This window comes from Trichosurus vulpecula, chromosome 3 (assembly GCF_011100635.1).
Source record: "Trichosurus vulpecula isolate mTriVul1 chromosome 3, mTriVul1.pri, whole genome shotgun sequence".
NCBI classification, from domain to species: Eukaryota; Metazoa; Chordata; class Mammalia; order Diprotodontia; family Phalangeridae; genus Trichosurus; species Trichosurus vulpecula.
This window is the reverse complement of record NC_050575.1, coordinates 444,281,272-444,304,925: the sequence shown is the minus strand read 5'-3', so window position 1 is coordinate 444,304,925 and position 23,654 is coordinate 444,281,272. Positions and strand designations below refer to the sequence as shown.

General features: G+C 39.3%; 2 pseudogenes; both read left to right on the top strand.

Moving 5' to 3' along the window:
• Positions 1–4,176: 4,176 nt before the first annotated feature.
• Positions 4,177–13,406, top strand: LOC118842862 (annotated as a pseudogene).
• Positions 13,407–13,741: 335 nt separating this feature from the next.
• Positions 13,742–20,361, top strand: LOC118842861 (annotated as a pseudogene).
• Positions 20,362–23,654: the final 3,293 nt, after the last annotated feature.

Genomic DNA, 23,654 nt, shown 5'->3' with positions numbered 1-23,654 from the left:
TCAAACAACATGGTCTGGGTGACCTGGACTCAGGATAGGTGGGAGGAACAAATGGTAAGAGAAGTACGGGGTACTCATTGCAGTAGGTCTTCCTATTGCCCCACCAATCTGCATGGGATTTGGGCTGCCTGTGACTGGGTGCAGAAAAATAGATAGGAGTTAGCAATGGTCTACTTGAAAAATTAGTCTTTGTACTTGGCAAACCCAATAGAGAGCTTTCTACTTCTCTTTCTCATCATTATGGGGGAAGTTTGGGTCCTCTGTCTCCTATACCCTCTCATGGTGGTTGTCTCTTCCCATAATGATAAGGAACTCATTCTATTTCTTTTTTGCTTCAAGAGACAGAAGCAGGGGAACTAGCTAGGGATCCATCAGTGTTTATTCCTCATCACTGAGGTCAAAAGCAGGGAGGAGTTCCCAATAGGTCAACACAAATAGTTGACAAGGATGACTGCAAAAGTACATATTTGTAAGGGCATTTCCCTAGGAGCACAGAGGTCAAGAAAGTGGGTAAGAAAGAGGATGCCTCGCTGTTGGAGAATGTCTGGAATAATTCCATCTTCAGAAAGCCTAGACCAAGTCAGCATTGACATAGCGTTTCTAATTAACATGCTGGTGTTCAGAGACAGGCTGAGGGTGGACTGGGTATACAACGGAGAATTAATCCATGACTTTAGCATCCATCAACTGCTGTTTTAAATAATAAATGAAGAAAAAAGCATGTGGAAGCAGATGTAGCCCAACGATTTACATTTTCAATCCTCGTCATTGGTTCCCAGTCCATGGGTCAGAGATCCCTAGGAGCCTATGCAGTTATTGCAAGGGTTCCATTTGATTAATGACTCAGACTAAATATTCCTCTTCATGATGTGGTCATATGGAGTCCTGGATTCAGAGCCAAGAATACCTGGGCTCACATCCTGTCTCTGAAACTTACTAGCTGAGTGACAATGGACAAACTACTTAACGTCTTTGAGCGGTCATTTGTGAAGTGGTAACGGTAACAATGGAGGAGAGACAGTGTGGAATGGAGGTTAAGAGGCTGGCCTCAGTGTCAGGGAGACATACTGGCCATGGGACCTAGGCCATCTGCTCCACTTCTGCATGCCCTAGGCACTTCCAGAAGAGTTGAAGTTGCATAGCATTGCAGAAGGAGTTTCCACACCACTGAGCTCCCTATACCAAGGCAATCATAGGTCTAGTAAAAAAGAAAGGAACCAAAATAACCCAAAGCATGGTAGCTTGCTTACTGGGTGGGCATGAGCTACAAATGAAATGCGTAGAAAACACATTGCAAATGTGAGATATACAAGTCAACTATTATGAGCTTGAAGACATCGACATTACTATTTTTTCAAAGGGTATGATATTGTTATTTTCAAATTATTAATTCAATTAAAAACCTCGCTATATTCACAGTTGCTTTTTGTTACCATTTATGTAATTGCTCAGTAGATACTAGCTTTTGGACATTGGATACAATTTTGATGCTTAAAAAGGGGTCCTCATCCTTGAAAATGTATGTATGGGAACCACTGCTGGAAAGCACCTCGAACTTCTCATTGTTCAGGTTAAGAAATCATAACCTAAACTCATAAGCTGTTTTGAAAAGTATAAGAGAAAGAGATGAGATTCATCGCATATTAAGCTCCAGTTCTCCATTACTAACTGCCTATTGGACCTCTTGAACTGGATGCCTTGTAGGCATGTTCAAAACAGAATTCATATTTACCCTCCCCCCCAACACAGACCTCTGTAGACTTCCTGTTACTGTCTACTACTATAGTTCCACTATAGTTCCAATCACCCAGATTCCCAATGTTGGTGTCATACTCCACTCCTTCTTGTTCATCTTACATTTCCAGTTCATTGGAAAATTATGGCATTTCTCCATATCATCTCTCAGATACTTCCACTTCACTTACATAGCTGCCATGCCCATGCATGCCCTTATCACCTTGGCTATTGCCAGGATCTAATTCTATTCCCTGTCTCAAGTCTTTCCTCACTGCAATCCATCCTTTACTCAGCAGCCAAAGTGATATTCCTAAAGGGTAAGTCTAGCCATGTCATTCCCTACTCAAGAAACATTAGTGGCTCCCCAGGTCCCTTTAGGACCAAATAGAAATTGCTCTATTTTGCTCCGAAGCCCTTAATGACTTGGCCTTTCCTACCTTTCCAGTTTTCTTATACTTGACTCCTCTTTGTGCATTCTATAATCTGGTAACATGGTTGTTCTCATCAAATGCTGTACCATCTCCCACTTTTGTGCCTTTGCCTGCAATGACTGTAGCACTATACCATGAAAACTATCCCTCTTTATCTACACTTCTTAGAGTCTCTGATTTTCTTTATGACTCAGGTCATTCTCTCCCTCCTCTAAGAGACCTTTCCAGATTCCACTGTCAGGAACTGTCTTCCTCCTCCTAGTATTTGACTGGTGTGGAGTAATAGTAGTAATAGAAGTAATAGCAGCAGCCACTAGTATTCACACAGTGCTTTAAAGTTCACAAGGTGCCTTACACATGATGTCTCAGTTGATCCTCACAGCAATCTTGTGAGGTAGGTGCTATGATTATTCCCATTTTGTAGATGAAGAAACTGAGGCTGAGCAGGTTAAGTGACTTGCCCAGGGTCACACAGTTAGTGTTCAAAGCAGGATTTGAATTCAGGTATTCTTGACTCCAAGTTCAGGGCTCTTACCTAGTATGCCACCTAGCACAGTAAGTGTTTAATAAATAACCATTGATTTATTGATGCTTCATAAGAATATGAACCACCAACAACCTTGGCTAGTTAGAGTTTAGAGATCAAAAGGCCACAGGGGAGCCATGAATGAAGAAGAAAAGGTTTTCTTGTCAATTTTCTGTGCCTGCAATTTAAAGCAACTTAGGTCCCCTTTCAGGGGTCATCTTTTCTGTCTCTCTGTTTCCATTCAGGAACAGTATGGACCATTTTAAACCAATGTTGACTAATTAAATTTTAGTGATCTCTGGGTTGATTACAATGCAATGATAACTCATCTCCATGTTAATCCTACTCTAATACTCAATAAAGGCTGTTGACTGTCCTTGGATTCCTAGCAGAAAGTTCTGTCTTTCATCTAACCTTAATACCTTCTGCCACAACTCAGTATAGTTCCCTTTTGTTCTAGTCTTGAAGTTGGCTGCAGAAGTCCTGAGCGCTCTTCTTTATGTGACTGTCCTTCAGAGTCTTGCAAGTCATTCTTCAATGTGCTTTGACCCAGGAGGGTGATGGAGAGCAGAAAAGAGGAATGATGCTGAGGATTAGGATAACATTTTAAAAAGAATTCACAGAACAAGAACAGTAATGTCTAGAATTCCTAAGGACTTTATGAGGTCAATGAGTGCAAGCCAAATGAAATTCCTGAGCTATAGCATTATGGTTCAGGTCAGCACTTCTTGGATCAAAAAATGAATGGAATACATTGTCCTTGTCAGAGCTGATCTTAGCATTAAAAAAAGACCCATGGGTCCACTCAGCCTCCTGCTGCCTAGAAAGAGTCCCTTCTGTTAAGATCATATACATTGTCCTTCAGGGTTCTCAGGGTCTAGAGAGTGCATCCCAATACCACCTACCAACTTATGATGAGAATTATACTCACAGTGAGAAAGCCACTTTTATCAAGTATATCAAGAGAGTGTGTGCCATAGTGAATAGAGTGCTGCCCTTGTAGTCAGGGAAGGTGAAATTCAAATCTAGCTTCTGACACTTGCCGTTTGTGTGACTATGGACAAGTTACAGCCTCTGTGAAGGTCAGTAGCTCTGTTTGTGAAACAGCATTCAGGATCCTGTCTGTGATATTCTGAGGGAGGTAATGTCTGTGGTATAACTTACTTCATAGGGCTGTTATGAGACTCAAATGAGATAATGTAGGCATAGTGCTTTACAAACTTTAAAACATAATGTAGATCTCAGTTATTACCATACTGCCCATCAGAGATTATCTTTCTTACCTTAGGCTTTGGATAGCCTCCTTATTCCTGTCTCTCATATATTTAGGTTCTATTAAAAAAAAAGTTGTACCTATCTTGTCTCACTTCATAGATTGTAAGCTCCTGGAAGGCTGGTACTATGTCATATTCATCTTTTTATTCTCCCTCAGTCCTTATAATTATGCTTATCCCATGGATGATACCTTCTGTGCTTGTGGTCATGAAACTGGAACATTTCATGCTAGCCAACACTGTGGTGCTGCCCTTGGTGCTGATCAGAGGATGCCAGCAATCACTGGCTGAAAAGGACTACAGAAAAATTCCTGGCAACAGCGGAGGTGTGAACCACAAAACCTTCCCAAGTGGGGCTCAAATAAGATTAAAATGTAACTGGGAAATGTTTGATGAAAGAAAGAGAAATACAATATAACTTAGACAATGTTGATCTGTAGTTTCCTAAGTCAATATGTAGCCCACAGGGATCATTTCTATTTGAGTTTGACAGCACTTTTCCACACCACCCAGCAGATGTGGCTTAATGCCACCAGGTTCCATTTATCTTCTTTGAAAATCTCCTCATACAAATTTCAATTTCCAGGTAGCATGCTTCAATAGAAAGAATGCTGGCTCTGGAGTCAGAAGGCCTGAATTCAAATTTCATTTCTCTAACTCCACTGTGATTTTGGGCAGGTTGACCTCCTTCATCCTTAATTTCCCCACATGCAAAATGAAGAGATTGGATTCAAACTCTGCAGAACCCTTCAACTCTAATTCTATGATCTGATGGTCTTTTTATTTATAAAATAAAAATAAGACTAGAATCATGAAGAAAAAAATCAAATCAAAATAGTTAACTATGCAAAACTTCATTGGATAAATTCATTTGGGAAAGGAAAGTGGTTTCGTGGGGTAGGGTGTGGCGATGCAAAGGACATCCTGAGGTGGAGACCCAGACAGTGCAGAAGATAACCTGATGGGAATGAAGAGGAGACATGTTGGTGGCTGTTTTAATAACCCAGCTAGCAGCTTCAGTGGGGGCGTAAGATTCCTTCCCCATAGCCGGCACCCAGGAGGCGGCCAGGAAAGCACAGGTTCTTTTTATCTGCTTAAACAAGAAAAGCACGGTGAAGGGGTTGACCAGCTTACTTTAATCCAGCATTCAGTTAGCATACAGACAACATTCATTTAGTTCAGGGGAAAATGCCAGCATTCAGTTAGCATTCAGGCGAGCAAAGAGACAAGCATCAAGAGATATATCAAATACAGATTCATTCATGTACTTCAGGGGAAAAAACCGGCACCCTGAGGTTCAAAACACTCATTTAGTTTTGGGGAAAACAAACCAGCACCCCGAACCTCAAAACCAAAATACAAACAAATTACAAATATCAACAGACAGACCCAATACAATTCATAGTTACCAACATCTGGGCTCGGCCCAAGAGCAAGGGCTGGCCCAGAGTCACGCTCCTTGTTGTTCCCACACCAACCAGAAAAGGAAAAAGAGAACTCTTCAAGCTGTCCTCTCCCCTCTTATAGGGTTTTTGACATCATCAAGTGCCACCTGAATGACCAGGGCCGATTGGTTCTTGAGTTGGCCCCTCCCCCTAGGGTAGACGTTAACACCTGCCCTCAGCCAGCCCCAAGACTCATCACACAGGAAGTTGTCTGCTTCCTGGCATGCTCTCTGGACTTCCTGCCCCAGAAGAGCAAGCCACAGCGTCCAGAGGCTCAATAAGGTAAGCTGAGTCATTCAAAGAAAACAAAGGCCATTCTGATTACAGTGGCACAGTGGGAAGACAGTGGAGACTGCATACTGAGATGGGAGGACTGCATACTTAGTCAGACTATCTATAAGCTAGGCCACACAAGTCCATAGAATAGGTCCATTAGATTCCAGGCTTCAGTCTGTGTGATACATTTTTCTTTTCTCTTCATCTTCTTCCACTGTTTCCTCTAACTTAGGACCTTCCCAAGTTGCCAAGAAGACTGCTTTCTCTTGGGTCTTGTTTGTTTCTCAGGGGAATATAAAATTTCTCTTCTTTGGGGTCAACATTAAGGTAGACAGAAAAAAAAAAAAAACAAAGAAAAGTTCTTTCGTCCCTGAATCTAATCCTGGGTAACTCCCTTCATTTTGAAAAGGACTATCAATCTTTGAAAATCTTTCCACGTACATGGAATGATAGTTGAGAAGAAGGGGTTGTTTTGGGTTGTGTAGCTATCTGAAATTGCATTACATAGAGACCTGATTTCTTTGCTTACCATTAATATCAACCCTTTTACATGGAGAGTGTGTGTCCTTCATTTTCAAAGAGGATCAGTGACATCACTGGGTGGTGTCTTGACTTGCTCATGAATTGGATTTAAGTGAGTTGCACAAAGTCATTAGCCTTATTCTTTCAGAGCCATAAAAGTCCAATGGTCAGACAGAAATCAGGATGACTGGTGATGGCTTGGGACACCATGGATGACCTTAGAGTCTTCAATGTCTGACCAAGTGTAGCCACAATTTGGCTAGCAGCACCTGTTGTGGGGTGTAAGACCAGCAACAAGAGCTGCCAGCACAGGCTCTTTGATATGCTTTACTAAGGAAAATAACTGCATGGGGTTAACAATCTTACTTTAATCCAACATACAAATATCATTCACTTAATTCGGGAGGAAAAGCCAACAACCTGAGCATCAGAGAAAATACAAACATATACAATATAAACAGACCAAATCACAATTTGTAGTTACCAGGAAAGCATCAACATCTGGATTGACAAGCTGGGGGCTCTTAAAATGGCTGCCCAGAGTCCCACGCCACTCTTCAAGTGACTGAGAGCCCCAAGGGAGAATGCCAACCTCTGGGTTTACATATCTTTTTCAGGATCAAAGGGTGTCACAATGTGCGACTCAAACCCACGTGGCCTAAAAGCCTCTGGTGTCACAAACATGTCACTCAAACCCATGCAAACCAGGCTTTCCCTTGAGGCAAGGAGGTCAGCAAAGACTCCTAATATAGTCAAAGAAACAAAGGCTGGACTCATCGAGGGCACTTGATTAAATAAGTGCTCCAAAAGAGAAAACATTAAAAAAAAAGTCCCACCTTAATTTACATTACACCAAGCTCTAAGCAATCCATAGCACCTGCTTCAGCTGCCTTTATGACCGTTGGAGCAAATTGTTCTTGTCTGCCTGTTCTGCTGGGGGAAGACTTCACATGCTGGGGGTAGACACCCCCAACTCACCAATGGGTCTGCGGTCTGTTGTTTACCTTCGTGGAGAATGTAGAGTATAGTGGAAAGGCATAGAGTAGGAAAATGTGAATTCAAGCCTGGGCTCTACTGCTTATTACTTATGATACCCTCAAGAAATAATGTCCCCTTGCCAGGCCTCAACATCCTTATCCACAAAAATGGAGATAGTCCCTGCCCTGTTTAACTTACTGAGTTGTTGTGAGGATCTAATGAAATGTGTAGGGGAGTGGAAAGAACACTGCATTGAGAGTCAGAGAATCTAGCTTGGAATGCATGCTTTCTACTTATTAGCTGTGTGAGGTTGGGCAAGAATTCACATTTCTTGGCCTCAGTTTCCTAATTTGTAAAAAAAAAAGGGGAGGGGGGTTAGACCTGATGACCTCTTCAATCTCCAAGTCTTGGGTTCAAACGTCATTTCTGTCATTTACATTGTGTGATATTGGGCAGATCACTTGACTCCTTTGGGTCTCAAGTTCCTCAGTCTGGAAAGAACCCTGGTTCTGGACCTCAGTTCAGAACCTGCCTCTATCACCTGGGTGACCTGGAGCAAGTCACTTTATTTCCCTGGCCCTCAGTTTCCTCATCTGTAAAATGAGACGGTGGGACTCAATGCTGACAGAGGGCCCTTCTATGAGACCAGGTGATGTCCAAGTTCCCTTTTAGTTATAAATCTGTGATGGATAGCAGTCAATGCCTGATGACCAGGAATGCTCCTATCCATGGACTGAGAGCCAATCCACTCCGACATTGGCCCAAGAGCTGCTTTCTGTTGAAGAAGAGCCTTCTTTCTGTTGAATCTGCCAGTACGCTCTCAGGCAGTGTCAGCCCATCTTCCCAGGAGAGGAGGGAGAGATTCAGGGAACCAAAATGGCATCTTTAATGAGCCCAAGTAAACTCTAAATGCAGATAGGAAAATATCCTTAAGGAAATTTGACCTAAAGACCAAAGATCTTTCCAGCTGAAGTAGAGGAAGACCTTGTTATCACTGAAATCACTACCTTGTTTAATGGAGTGAATATCCCACTGAGCAAACTCCCACTGAAGACTGACTGTTAATCATGGGATTGGGAAATACAGAAATAGGAAGGCTGATGGCAGCCAAGGGGACAGCTGCATTGTCGTTAACTCATAGAAGCACCAGGGGGTACTAGAAGACATTAAAATCAGAGTGGAGTTCCACACAACTGCTTAGTGTTCTCAGGTCATAAACTGCTGTGTTTAGAACAGACGCTTTTGTCAGAGAAAAAAAAATCCTCTAGTGATATTGGAAGCCATGCCAGAGTTCATTTATGTGAATAATGATAATAACTAACATTTAGATAACACTTTAAGAGCTTTACACTCTTATTCGAATAATAATAGCAGAAAGATTTATAGCACTTTAATGCTTGTAGTGTATTGTATATATATACTCATGTATGTGCATATACATACATATACACATATACATGTCTGTGTGTGCACGCACACTTTAGTATGTATACATGCACGTATATATCTACATGCTCATACATGTAATTTTATACATATATGCATATACACATGTACAAATATATGTGTATGTATATATTTATACATGTGTGTAGGAATATTTATATGTGTGTATGTATGTATATATGCGCACTTCCATATGATCATATGTACTCATAGGATCTTCAATCTTGGAATATGCCAGAGGCCATCTGGCCCAACTGTCTCTTTTGACAGATAAGGCAGTTGAAGTGCAATGAAATGACTGGCCCCAGAATCCCTAGGTAGTCAGCATCCGAAGTAGGATGGGAACTTAGGACCTTGACTCCAGAATCATGGCAGTGACTGCATGTGGGAGGTACCACTATGATCCGTATTTTATAGGAAACCGAGGCCCAAGGATGTTAGGTAGCTTGCTTGTGCTCACAGTAAATATCGGAGGTGAAATCTGAACCCAGGTCTTCCTCATGACAACTCCAGTGCTCTGGCCGCTGCACCAACGCCCTTCTCAGGACAAGAAGATGCCGATGACCCGGGCTTAGTAGAATAATCTGGGTTTTCCCCCAATAGAATAAAAGTTCCTTAATGACATCAACTCTGTCATTTATGTTTTCATAAACTCAGCTCTTAGCACAGTTCTTGGCACATAGTAGGTGTTTATTAAGTGCTTATTGGATTGAACTGAATTGAAGCAATAGAAAGGCACATGGGGCCAAAAGTAAGGAGACCTGGGTTTGATTCCTAGCTCCATTATCTGGCTGTATGGCATTGGCCAAGTCATTTTATTTCATTCCACTCTGGGACTCAGTTTTCTCATCTGTGAAACCAAAAGGTTAGTGCATTTAGGGTTAGCTAATCTGTAGAGTTCACTTGTGTGTCCAAAATCTGTGGCTCTGTGATGATCAGAGTCAATGAAATGATCTCTAAGATCCCTCTAAAGAGTTCTCCAAAACTTGAATGGCCTGCCTCAGGAGGGCCCAAGATCATTAATTTAGAACTGAAAGGGCTCTGAATGGTGTTCTAGTCCAACCCTCATTTTACAGATGAGGAAATGGAGGCCCAGAAAGTTCTATAACTTGCCCAAGGCCACACAGGTAGTAAGTTAGCAGAACCATAATGTGAAGCTTGTTCCACTTTCTTCTTCCTGATTTGAGACCTTTAGGTAAAGGCTGGAGGACTGCTTTTCTGGAATGTTAGTAGAGGTATTTCCATTTGGAGTCTTTGACATCTGAGATCCCCTGGGAATTGGGTGTTCTCTGATTTAAATGGATTTCAAGTTGTGGAGAGGCTGTACTGAACCAACTGTGCTCTGCCTTCTCCCTACAGCACTCCAAAACTCTTCTGTGACCAAGATAAGCCCTTTGCACTAGAAGAGAGTGCAAATCTGGCTGTTGTTATTAACTAGTTTCCTGCCTCTGGAAGCTAGGCACATCACTTAATATCTCTTAGTCTTAGTTTCCTCATCTTTAAAAGGGGAAGAAGGATGATAGCACCTAACCCCACAGCTGTTGTGAGGGTGAAATGAGATCCCTTAGAAAAAGTGCTTTTTAAACCTGAAAGCTCTACATACATGATCGCTCTTCTGAAGGACTGGAGCTCATGACTTTGGTCTTATTTTCATCATTCTCTAAGGAAAAAACAAAACAACCTGGGGCAGGAGAAAGAACATTACACTGGGAACTAGGAAACATGTTTAAATCTAGCCATTGGCACTTATTGTCACCAACTGTAGAATGGGAAGATGGGTGCCATCCCATCCTTTCTTTGATAGCCTATACTAGGTTGGACTCTAACACCACCACATTATCCTCTTTACTCATTGTAGCTCAATTTTTGTAGGTGTTCTTTAGTCATGTCCAACTCTTTGTGACTCCATTTGGGGTTTTCTTGGCCAAGATACTGTGGTGGCTTGCCATTTCCTTCTCTAGCTCATTTTATAGATGAGAAACTGAGGCAAACAGGGTTAAGTGACTTGATCAGGGTCACACAGCTAGTAAGTGTCTGAGGCCAGATTTGAACTCACGAAGAGTCTTTCTGAGCTTCAGACCCAGTACTCTATCCATTGTGACAGCTAGCTGCCTCAATTATACCCCCTCCCCCAATCCCTTGCACTGCAGGCTTCCTGTTCTGGTGTTAGCTCCTCAGGGTAGTTATAACCTAACCCCAAACTATGCATCAGCATCAATTATGTGAGTAAAATTCTGGGGGAGTAAAATACTCCCATACCACTGTTCTCACACCCTGCCTCCTAGATTATTTGCAGCGTGACTTCTGCGGTCACCTATCATCCAAGAGGCTCTTCCCTGTGGGGAAAAGGCCAGTGAGTAAGACACTGAATTCCCCCTTCTCCATTTTTCTTTTTTTTTTCTGTGAAAAGAATGAGTAACACAGGATGAGCATGAATGGATGGCTGTGATCTGCACTGCAGATCTCCACCTCTGCCTTCCCCAACCCACCCCTCTGCTGAATGTGTCTGTTTCCATGGAGAGCACCCTAATCCCTCCTATCTCCAACGGTCTCAACCATCTAATTATCCTCGAATCCTTACTCAACTGAAACTGCCTTTTTCAAAGTTACCAACAATCTCTTGATTGCTAAATCTGCTGATCTCTTCCCAACCCTCATCCTTCTTGGCTTCTGGGCCAAATGTGACACTGCAATCACCTTCTCCTTCTGGGATACTTGGCTCTTGTTTTCATTGCTCAAAACAATGTGTATCACCTGTAAGTACTCTCCTAACAGCACACTTTAAAAGCTTGGAAACAGACTTTCCTAAACTTTTTAAAATTATGCAAAAACGATGCATTTCAGTATGTTTTGAACCCATTTATTAAACACGTATAAATGTGATACCTCCAATTAGTTTGCAAGAACAATTGATTTGATTGACATCAGGGAAGATGGAAATTTATTAGCTGAATTTCCACCCAAAAAACCTCTTTGTATAATTGGTAGATAGGATTGAAAAACTGGTATCATGAGTTAGCGAGAATAGACAATGAGGTGATCTTCTGTTGGAGCTGTCGATGTTTTGGAAGTGTCTTTAATTTATTTTCCTTTTGCCTACGACAGCCATTAAAACCAATTATCTAAAAGAACTGAATAGAGGCCCAGAACTCTGAATTATATAACAAAGTATTAAACTGAGATTTTCAACAATAATGAAACATCATTACATCATTCTCACTGAGACAAAATTACTACTACTAATATTTTACTGAGAACAAAAAGGGTTTCGATGCCATTAATAAATGCTATATGATTTCATCTTTATCTTGAGGCATCATGGTAGAGTTCACAGAAGCATAGCTTGAGAGCAAAGAGAATCTAGGTTCAAATCTTGCCCCTGAACCATACTGGGTGTGCATTCCTGGACAAGCAATTTAACCTCTTGGTGCCCTCAACAACTCTGACAGTGTAAGTTACAGGAAAGGTATTGTCCTGCATTGGTAGAGGGAATTTCCTCATGCAAGAGTTCTCTATGACAATTCAATTGCAAGTCTAGTCCCTATCTCTTCCTCTCCTTTATAAATGCCTTTTTGTATGTTTTATAATGTATATACTTATTTCATTCAATAAATTCCAATGGTTCTTTATTATCTCAATGATCAAATATAAAATCCTCTGCTTGGTTTTTAAAACCTGCTTACCTTTCCAGTCCTCTTGTACCTGATTCTTCTCCAAGTTCTCTACAGTTCAGTGACACTTCCTGCTGCTCCTCCCACAAGACACCTCATCCTCCATCTCTGAGCATTTTCACTTGCTATGCTCCTGTGCCTAGAATTCTCCCTCCTCATCTTCATCTCCTGGCTCCCTTGGCTTCCTTCAAGTGTCAGCTAAAGACCTACCTTCTTCAATAACCCCTTTCAAATGGCTCTAATGATAGTGCCTTTGCTTCATTGATTTTCTCCAATTTATTCTATCTTTATCTTGTTTGTGCATAGTTGTTGGCAGGCTGTTTTCCTCTCTACAATGGGAGCTAGCTCCTCAAGAGCAGGGACTTTTTTTGTTTACCCCTTTCTTTGTATCTTCAGTGCTTGGCATGCAGTAGGTGCTTAATAAATGCTTCCTGACTAGACTTTTAAAATTAATTCTTAAAAATTAACAAGCATTTATTCATAGCCATGTCAAAGTCAAGTACCAAACTGCTGCCACTGACAGAACAAGCTGAGCACTGAAGGTGGAGAAGACTTTATGGTAAAGGCCCAGGGCTTGCCCTGGTCCTACTTGACCAATGAAATCCAATGCTTCTCAGAATGCCAAATTCAAAATGGGGCATCAGGCATTTGTTTCATCTATAACTAAGAAGGCAGACCAAGTGAAGAAGAATTTTTTTGAACTTGAATTAGAAGATGAAGTCAAATTGGCACTGAAAAAAAGACAGATAAACTTTGGGACACAGATTTATTGAAGTATTCAAGTTGAACAATGTTGAAATGGATTGGGTGTTGAAGCATACTGGTCCAAACAGTCCTGATACTGCCAATGATTGCTTTGTGCATCTTACAGGACTCCCACCTGGCCATAGCAGGGCAGAAATTGGTCCATTGTTTTTCAGGGTTGGAAATTGTACCAAATGGGATAACATTGCCTTCCAATGGGTTAATATGAACTTCCAAGGGAGGCCTTTGTGCAGTTTACTTCACAGAAAATAGCTGAAAAGGCTATAAAGAAACACAAGGAAAGAATAGGGCACAGATGCTTTGAAATCTTCAAGAATGGCTGGGCAGAAATTTGAACTCATTATGATTCCCCTCAAAAGCTAATGGCTGAGGGGGAGCCAAGATGGTGAATAGAAGCCAGGAAGTTGCCTTAGCTCTCCCCAGTTTCCCTCAGAAATAATGTTAAATTTAGCCTCTAAATGGATTCTGGAGCAACAGAAGCCATAAAAAGACAGAGCAAAACAATTTTACAACTTAAGAAAACCTAGAAGGACTTCAGGAAAAGTCTATCTCACTTGGGCAAAGGGGGAACAAAGCCTAGTGCCTATGGAGTCTGGGAAAGCTAGCAAGAGGCTCTTAGTTACAGCACAGATCAGCAACCTAAGCCCCTCAGTCCTGGATCAGCAGACTCATGGCACAGCAGGCCAACAGTGAGGCCCCTAGCCCCAGCACAGAAGACAAACTGCCAGCCCTAGAACCGTGGCACAACAGGTGTGACCAAGCTGGGGCTACGCCAGTGCAGTGGGTAAGCTGTGAATGCTGAAGGTCCCAGCGCAGAAAGCCAGGGACCAGGCCTCTGGCTCCCAGTGCAAGAAGCTTGAGACAATGCCCCAAGTGCCCCCAGGAGCAGAAACCAGAAAAGAGCCTGGCCATAGAAAGCTAGTATGGTGACAGGGAAGACCAAAACACAAACTCAGAAGAGGGCAACAAAGTCAAAATGCCTACATGCAAAGCCTCAAAGGGGAATGTAAATTGGTCTCAAGCCCCAAAAATCTTATTGGAAGAGCTCAAAAAGGATTTTAAAAATCAAATAAGAGAGGTAGAAGAAAAATTGGGAAAAGAAATGAGAGTTATGCAGGAGAGAATCAACAGCTTGAAAAAGGAAGGACAAAAATTGACTGAAAAAACAACTCCTTAAGAAGTAGAATTGGGCAAGTGGAAGCTAATGACTCTATGAGACATCAAGAATCAGTGAAACAAAATCAAAAGAATGAAAAAATAGAATAAAAAGCAAAATACCACATTGGAAAAAACAACTGATCTGGAAAATCAATCCAGGAGGGATAATTTAAGAATTACTGGACTACCTGAAGGCCATGATCAACAGAGGAGCCTGCACAGCATCTTTCAAGAAATGTCAAAGAAAACCACTCTGATATCCTAAAACCAGAAGGCAAAATAGTAATTGTAAGAATCTGCCACTCATCTCCTGAAAGAGATCCCAAAATGAAAACTCCAAGGAATATTGTAGCCAAATTCCAGAATTAGCAGCAAAAGGAGAAAATACTGCGAGCAGCCAGAAAGAAACAATTCATTTATCAAGGAGCCACAGTCAAGATTACAGAGGATTTAGCAGCTTCTAAATTAAAGGATTAGAGGGCTTGGAATATAATATTCTGAAAGGCAAAGAAACAAGAATCAACTAAAAGGCAAAATTAAGCATAATCTTCCAGGGGAAAAGATGGATATTCAATGAAACAGGAGACTTTCAAACTTTCCTAATGAAAAGACCAGAGGTGAACAGAAAACTTGACTTTCCAATAAAAGACTTAAGAGAAGCATAAAAAGGTAAATAGGAAAGGGAAAAAAATGTTACTTAATAGGATTGAACTGTTTACATCCCTACTTGGGAAGATGATACTTGTAACTCTTGAGAACTGTATCTCTATTAAGGCAGTTAGAAAAAGTATACATAGAGGGTGTGGGTATAAGATGACTTTGATGTGATGATATAAAAAATTAAGGGATACAAAAAGGATTGTACTGGAAAAAGAGGAAAGGGGAGGCAGAATAGGGTAAATCACATCACATGAAGAGGGAAAAAGACCTATTACAGTAGAGGGAAGGTGGGGGAGGGGGGATGAGCACTGCTTAAACCTTACTCTCATCAGATTTGGCTCAATGAGGGGATAACATACGTGCTCCATTGGGTATAGAAATCTATCTTACCCTATAGGGAAGTATGAGGGGGAAGAGGAAAGAAAAGGGAGGGGGCAGGACTGATACGGGGGAAGACAGAAGGGAGGGCAGAAATAGGAGGGAAAAGGGGAAAAAGGGCTGATAGAAGGGAGAGCAGGTTGAGATAGACTGTGGTCAGAAGCAAAATACTGGTGAGTAGGGACAGGATGAAAGGAGAGAGAAAAGTATAAATGGGAAAAAATAGGAGAGGGGGAAATACACAGTCAGTAAACATAACTGTGAATGTGAATGGGATGTACTTTCCTATAAAACAGAAGCAGATAGCAGAGTGGATTAGAAACCAGAATCCTACAATATGTCGTTTACAAGAAACACATTTGAAACAGAGAGATACACACAGATTAAAAGTAAAAGGCTGGAGCAGAATATATTATGCTTCAGCTGAAGTAAAAAAAAAAAGAATCAGGGGCAGTAATCCTGATTTCAGACAAAGCAAAAGCAAAAATAGATCTAATTAAAAGAGATAAGGAAGGAAACTACATCTTGCTAAAAGGTACCATAGACAATGAAATAATATCAATACTAGCCATGTGCACCAAGTGGTATAGCATCCAAATTCTTAGAAGAGAAGTTAAGTGTGTTACAGAAAAAGTAGAAAGAAAAGCTGTACTAGTTGGGGACCTCAACCTCCTCCTTTAAGAACTAGATAAATCTAACCACAAAATAAGCAAGAAAGAAGTTAAGGAGGTGAATAGAATTTTAGAAAAGTTAGACATGATAGACCTCTGGAGAAAACTGAATCAAGATAGAAAGGAATATTTCTTTCTCTCAGCAGTACATGGCACCTACACAAAAATTGAGCATGTATTAGGGCATAAAAACCTTACAATCAAATACAGAAAGGCAGAAATACTAAATGTATCCATTTCAGATTATGATGCAATAAAAATTACATGTAATAAAGGGCCATGGAAAGATAGACTAAAAATTAATTGAAAACAAAACAATCTAATCCTAAAAAAGGAGTGGGTCAAATAACAAATCATAGAAACAATCAATAATTTCATCAAAGAGAACAACAATAATGAGACAACATACCAAAACTTGTGGGATGTAGCCAAAATAGTTCTTAGGGGAAACTTTATACCTCTAAATGTTTCCATGAATAAAATAGAGAAAGAGGAAATAAATGAATTGGGCATGCAACTGAAAAAGCTAGGAAAAAAAAAAAAACAAATTGAAAATTCCCAATTAAATACCAAATTAGAAATTCTGTAAATCAAAAGAGAGATTAATAAAATTAATAGTAAAAAAAATTATTAAACTAATAAAGAAAACTAAGAGATGGTTTTGTGAAAAAAAAAACAATAAAATAAATAAACCTTTCATTAATTTGATTTAAAAATAAGAAAGGAGAAAACCAAATTACCAGTATCAAAAATGAAAAGGGTGAATTTACCACCAACGAAGAGGAAATTAAGGCAATAATTAGGAGCTATTTTGCCCCACTGTATGCCAATAAATCTGACAATTTAAGTGAAATGGATGAATATATACAAAAATGTAAATTGCCCAGATTAACAGAAGAGGAAATAAAACACTTAACCCCATTTTAGAAAAAGAAATTGAACAAGCTATCAACAAACTCCCTAAGAAAAAAATCTCCAGGGACAGATGGATTTACAAGTGAATTCTACTAAACATTTTAAGGACAATTAATTCAAATACCATATAAACTATTTGGAAAAATAGGTGGAGTCCTACTAAATTCCTTTTATGACACAAATATGGTTCTGATACCTAAACCAGGAAGAGCTAAAACAGAATTAAAATTATGGACCAATTTCTCTAATGAATCTTGATACAGAAAAATTTAAATAAAACATTGGCAAGGAGATTACAGCAATTTATTGCCAGGATAATACACTATGACCAGGTGGGATTTATATGAGGAATGCCAGCATGGTTCAATATTAGGAAAACTATCAGCATAATTGACCACATAGCAACAAAAGTAACAGAAATCATATGATTGCCTCAATAGATGGAGAAAAAGCTTTTAACAAAATATAGCACTTATTCCTATTAAAAACACTAGAGATCATAGGAATAAATGGAGTTTCCCTTAAAATGATAAGCAGTATCTATCTAAAACCATCAGTAAGCATTATATGTAATAGAGATAAGCTAGAAACTTTCCCAATAAAATTGGAGTGAAATAAGGATGACCATTATCACCATTATTATTCAATATTGTACTAGAAATGTTAGCTCTGGCAATAAGAGAAGAAAAAGAAATTGAAGGAATTAGAATAGCAAATGAAGAAACAAAACTATTACTCTTTGCAGATGATATGATGGTGTAATTACAGAATCTTAGAAAATCAACTAAAAATACTACTTGAAACAATTAACAACTTTAGCAAAGTTGCAGGATATAAAATAAACTGATATAAATCATCAGTATTTCTGTATATTACCAACAAAGCCCAGCAGCAAGAGACAGAAAGAGAAATTCCATTTAAAATAACTGTAGACAATACAAAATATTTGGGAATCTAGCTTCCAAGAGAAACCCAGGAACTATATGAACACAATTATAAAACACATTTCACACAAATAAAGTCAGATCTAAACAATTGGGAAAATATCAATTGTTCATGGGTAGGCCAAGCTAATATAATAAAAATGAAAATTCAACCTAAATCAATTGACTTATTCAGTACCATTCCAACTAAACTAGTAAAAAATTATTTTACAGAGATAGAAAAAATAATAACAAAATTCATCTGGAAGAACAAGAGGTCAAGAACAACAAGCGAATTAATGAAAAAAAAATGCAAAAGAAGGTGGCCTAGTCATATCAGATTTAAACCTATATTATAAAGTGACAATCATCATAACTATTTGGTACTGGCTAAGAAATAGAGTGGTGGATCAGTGGAATAGGTTAGGTACACAAGACACAGTAGCAAATGATTATTGTAATCTACTATTTGATAAACCCAAAGACTCCAGCTTCTGGGATAAGAACTCACTATTTGACAAAAACTGCTGGGAAAACTGGAAAATAATATGGCAGAAATTAGGCATAGACCAACATCTTACACTCTATACCAAGATAAGGTCAAAATCGGTACATGATTTAGACATAAAGGGTGATACCATAAGCAAATTAGGAGAGCAAGGAATAGTTTACCTGTTAGATCTATGGAGAGGGAAGAATTTATGACCAAACAAGAGAGAACATTATGAAATGCAAAATGGATAATTTTGTTTACATTAAATTAAAACATTTTTTGCCCAAACAAAACCAATGCAACCAGGATTAGAAGGAAAGCAGAAAGCTGGGAAATAATTTTTGCAGCCAGTGTTTCTGATAAAAGCCTCATTCCTCAAATATGTAGAGAGCTAAGTCAAATTTATAAGAATACAGCCTACAACCCAGTTGATAAATGGTCAAAGAATATGAATAGCAGTTTTCAGGTGAAGAAATTAAAGCTATGTATAGTCATATAAAAATGCTCTAAATCACTGTTGATTAGAGAAAAGCAAATTAAAACAACTCTGAGGTACCACACCACACCTATCAGATTGGCTAACATGACAAAACAGGAAAATTATAAATCTAGGAGAAGATGTGGAAAAATTGGAACACAAAGCATTGTTAGTGGAGTTGTGAACTGATCCATCCCTTCTGGAGAGCAATTTAGAACTACGTCCAAAGGGCTATTACACCTTTGATCCAGCAATACTACTACTAGGTCTATGTCCCAAAGAGATCATAAAAAAGGAAAAAGTCCCACATGTACAAAAATATTTATAGCAGCTCTTTTTGTGGCAGCAAAGAATTGGAAATTGAGGAGATGCACATCAATTGGGGAATGGCTGAACAGATTGTGGTATATGAATGTAATGGAATACTATTGTTCTGTAAGAAATGATGAGCAGGTGGATTTCAGCAAAACCTGGAAAGACTTACATGAACTGATGCTGAGTGAAGTGAGCAGAACCAGAACACTGTATACAATAACAGCAGTATTGTGCGATGATCCACTATAATAGACTTGAGTCTTCTCAGTAATGCTCCAAGACAATTCCAAAGGACTCATGTTGGAAAATGCTATCCAAGTACAGAAAAAGAATGATGGAGTCTGAATGCAGATCGAAGCATACTACTTTCACTTTTTGTGTTTTTTCTTTCTTCTGTTTTTTCCCTTTTGTTCTGATTCTTCTTTCACAACATAATTAATGTGGAAATATGATGAACATGATTGTACACGTATAACCTGTATTAGATTGCTTGCTGTCTTGAGGAGAAGGGAGGGAGAAAAATTTGGAACTGCAAATCTTACAAAAATGAATATTGAAAACTCTCTTTACATGTAATTGGGAAAATATAAAATATTGTTAAGTGCAAAAAAAGAAAGGTAATAGCTATGCAGTTGCCAGGTACTTATATAGACCTGAGGCTGGCAGTGGCTATGATAGCATTAATAGAGGACCTGGGTTTGAAAGAATGAAGTGAAGCGACTCTGGTGGATGGTATACAGGCAATGATGACGACAGTGGCTATAATTATGGATATGGTTTTGAGTTGGATAGATTTGGAAGAGACCTCATTAACTGTTTTCTTAGAATGTCTTATCGTAGATATGGAGATGGTGGGTCCACTTTTCAGGGTACAACAAGCCATTGTGTGCATATGAGAGGATTACCTTATACAGCTACTGAAAATGATGATTTTTTTCCTTACCATTCGACCCTGTTCGAGTTTACATTGAAATTGGATCTGATGACAGATGACTGGAGAAGCAGATGTTGAATTTGCTTTTCAAGAAGATACTTTGGCAGCTATGTCAAAAGACAAAGCAAATATAGAGCAAAGATTCATAGAACTCTTCTTGAATTCTACAACAGGAGAAAGTGGTACTGTTTATGGTAGCCAAACTATGGTAGGCATGGGCTGGTCAAACCAGTCCATTTATAGTGGTCCAGCTAGCTAGCAGCTGAGTGGGAGTTAGAGGAGGCTATTGTGGTCAAAGCAGGATCAGTGGATGTGACCAAATTTTCTGGAAAAACTCCATTGATTTTCAGTCGAACATTGTATAGGGAGCCAAGCAGCGATGAACAGCAGCTGTTAGAGTAGTGGGAGCTTTGCATCTATGGGAGTGAACAGAATTGGAAGTATGTCTGGCCTTTCCATTGTGAGTGGTGAATGAGGAATATGATCCTGATCACTGACTCTTGGTCAACTTTTTGAAAAAGAAAAACAAACAATACAAGCTTTGGATTAATGTTTACTGTAAGTGAAATCAGGATTGCTTTTAAAACATAAGGTTCAGTATTGAGAAAATAAAATTGATTCTGTTTTGTAATTGATGCTATTCTGTATCTGCCAACATTTGGTACAGCTGCCAAAATCAAGTTTCTTTGTCTCTGAGTTAATTTAAAAAGTTAATGAGTTCAGAAGTTCAGATTTACTCTCTGAGTTAAGTTTAAAAGTTCACTTTCCCTATAAACCACTTTAATTAAAAAACCCCAAACCATCGCTATTATCTCTATACCCCTAGCTGTCTCTGCACAATTAGAAGAGATCTATTATCTATATACCATTAGTTATTCTTTCAGGTGGGCTAAATCAATCAGTATATCCTAGATGGAAGTAGGAGTTGTGGTTAGCTTGCATTTCACATTTCTAGCCAATCACATTGTCCATCACACCTGCGATGCTTCAAATTTGTAACTAGTCATATTGTCTTCTCCATCTATGTTACTACAGGCTTTGTAACCAATCATATTGTGCTACCCAGCTATGATGCTGCCTTCTAGTTTTTTGATGCTCCTTTTGTCTGTAAAAATGATCTGTCTGACCTCATTTGGGGTCCTTTCACTTGCTGAGGAGCTAAAGACTCCTTTTACTTGGTAACTGCTAGACTTAGCAATGAATTGAATATTCTTGGAACTTTGTGCCTCAGTTTACTTTAATTTCCACCCTGACAGTTGGCAACCATGAAGGTTTTGAGGGAGGGAGGCTGGTTCCTTGGGGTAGTCTCTTAGGGGAAATATTTGAACACTCTAGGGAAATTTTTCCCTGAGGGATTTCTCCATGGAGACCTGATTCGCCCCTCAGATCAAACTCTTCCAAGCCAAGATAAGGCCTCAAGACTGTTATGGAAGTTGTAACTTTGCTTGTTTGTCTTAATGTAATGTACTGTTTGTGTATTGGAGCAATTGTTTGGTAGTAATTGGCAGTAGAAAACCCAGGAAATCCCCCTACAAACCCTTTGGAGAAATTTTTCTTCAAGGTAGACTGCCAGCTTAGGCTGAGGAGCAATCAAAAGACACAGGTCGGTATTCCCTGGAAAGTGAAAGATGTATTGTTTTAGTGCAAGGGGGAAGTTAATTTCACTGATTAGAGAAAAGGAAGTGAAACTAGTTTGCAAGTAGCCAAAGCGGGGAGAAAGAGACAGCAACAATCAGGTTTGCTGCTAGTTCTTGAAAAGAGAAAAGCTTATGTAAATCAGGGAACAACTGAAAGGTAAATAAGTTTTGTTAGAACCTTTAGGGGCAGAACTATGCCCAAAGGGCTATAAAACCATGCATACCCTTTGACCTCCCAATGCCGCTACTAGGTCTGTATCCTAAAAAAGATTAAAAAAAAGGTAAAAAGGCTTATAGGTAAATATATATATATATATATATATATATATATATATATGTATGTATGTATGTATGTGTGTGTGTGTGTGTGTGTGTGTGTGTATGTATTTATAGCAGCTCCTTTCTGGCGGCAAAGTACTGGAAATTGAGGAGGTGCCCATCAATTGCGGGATGGTACGTGATTATGATGGAATACTATTGTGCTAGAAGAAATGATGAGCAGGATGCTCTCAGAAAAACCTGGAAAAACTTGCAAACTGAACGCAACTGAACGCAAACTGAAATGTACTGTGTACAAAGTAATAGCAAGGTTGTAGGATGATCAGCTGTGAATGACAGAGCTCTTCTCAGCAATACAATGAAGCAAGACAAGTCTGAAAGAGTCATCGTGAAAAATGCTATCCATCCCCAGAGAAAGAACTGATTGAATCTGAATATAGATTGAAGCATGCTTTTTTTTACTTTATTTTTCTTGGGTTTTTATTTTGGTTTATGTTTTCTTTTACAACATGACTAACATGGAAATGTTTTGCATGATTATACATGTATAACCTATATTGAATTGCTTGCTGAGGTGGGGAGGGAGGAAGGGAGAGAATTTGGAACTCAAAGTTTAAAAAAATGAATGTTAAAAATTGTTTTTACATATAACTAAAGAAAAATAAAATACTAAAATTTTAAAAAGTACATCTAATTAAATATTTTGGAGGTTTACAGATTAAACATAACTACAAATCAATTCAGAGAGAAATTTTTGAATTGGCATGTGTTTTAAAATTAGAAATTTTACTGTAAATCATACTAGACTCCCTGATTCAAGTATGGATGTTAATAACTGGTCAAGAAGATGATGAAGCCCCTACCCATTTTTATAATAAACTGTGAAAGCACTAGACAGGATTTAGGGTTAGATTCACTCAAACCATGTGATGCAGAAGTGATTAAGTCTGCTTTTTAAATCAGTCCCTACCTAGAATTAAGTAGAATAGCTATGTTTTCTGCCATAGTTGGCATGAAAAGGGTATGGACAAGCATGCATATACATACACACATATATACATAGACATATACACATATACATACATATAGTATATACATGTACATATTATACATACATACATATATCTATTTAGATAGATAGAAATAGGAAACAACGAAGAAAGGCAAAAATCTGAACATCTCCACTTGTTCAATTAAGCTAGGTTAGGTTCGGATTCAGATTTGCACTGGCAACAAGACACACTCCCAAAAGAATAAAGGTTTTATTGAAAGACAGGGAAATGCTACGTTGAACCCACAACCACATTAATCAACAATTCCTAACAAACACAGCGACACAGACAAAGACACAGATGACATAGATGCATCACCTCTCAGGGGAACGCCAGCACTTAATCCTTTCAAAACTGAGGGGATCCCGGTTTATACAGCTCGATCAAGGCCCCGAAAGGGAAGGTAGTCCCAGGCAAAACATCCTCTCCATGGGTGAGATCCAACGTTATTCACCCACGTGGTGATTTTTATAAGACCCAAAAACAAAGTTTTTCCCGCCAGAGAGAGGAGCCACCCCTGCCCCCCTCATTCCTAAGCAGGAATGTTTCTCCACCAGGAGAGGAGTTATTTCCTATCCTTTGTCTTAGGAATTTCCTGTTCTTTGTTCAGGGCCCATCAGTCTCCAAGAGGGAGAGTCTAAAGGTCTGCAAGGGGGCAGGGAGCTTGACACATATGTGCTGGGCTTACAC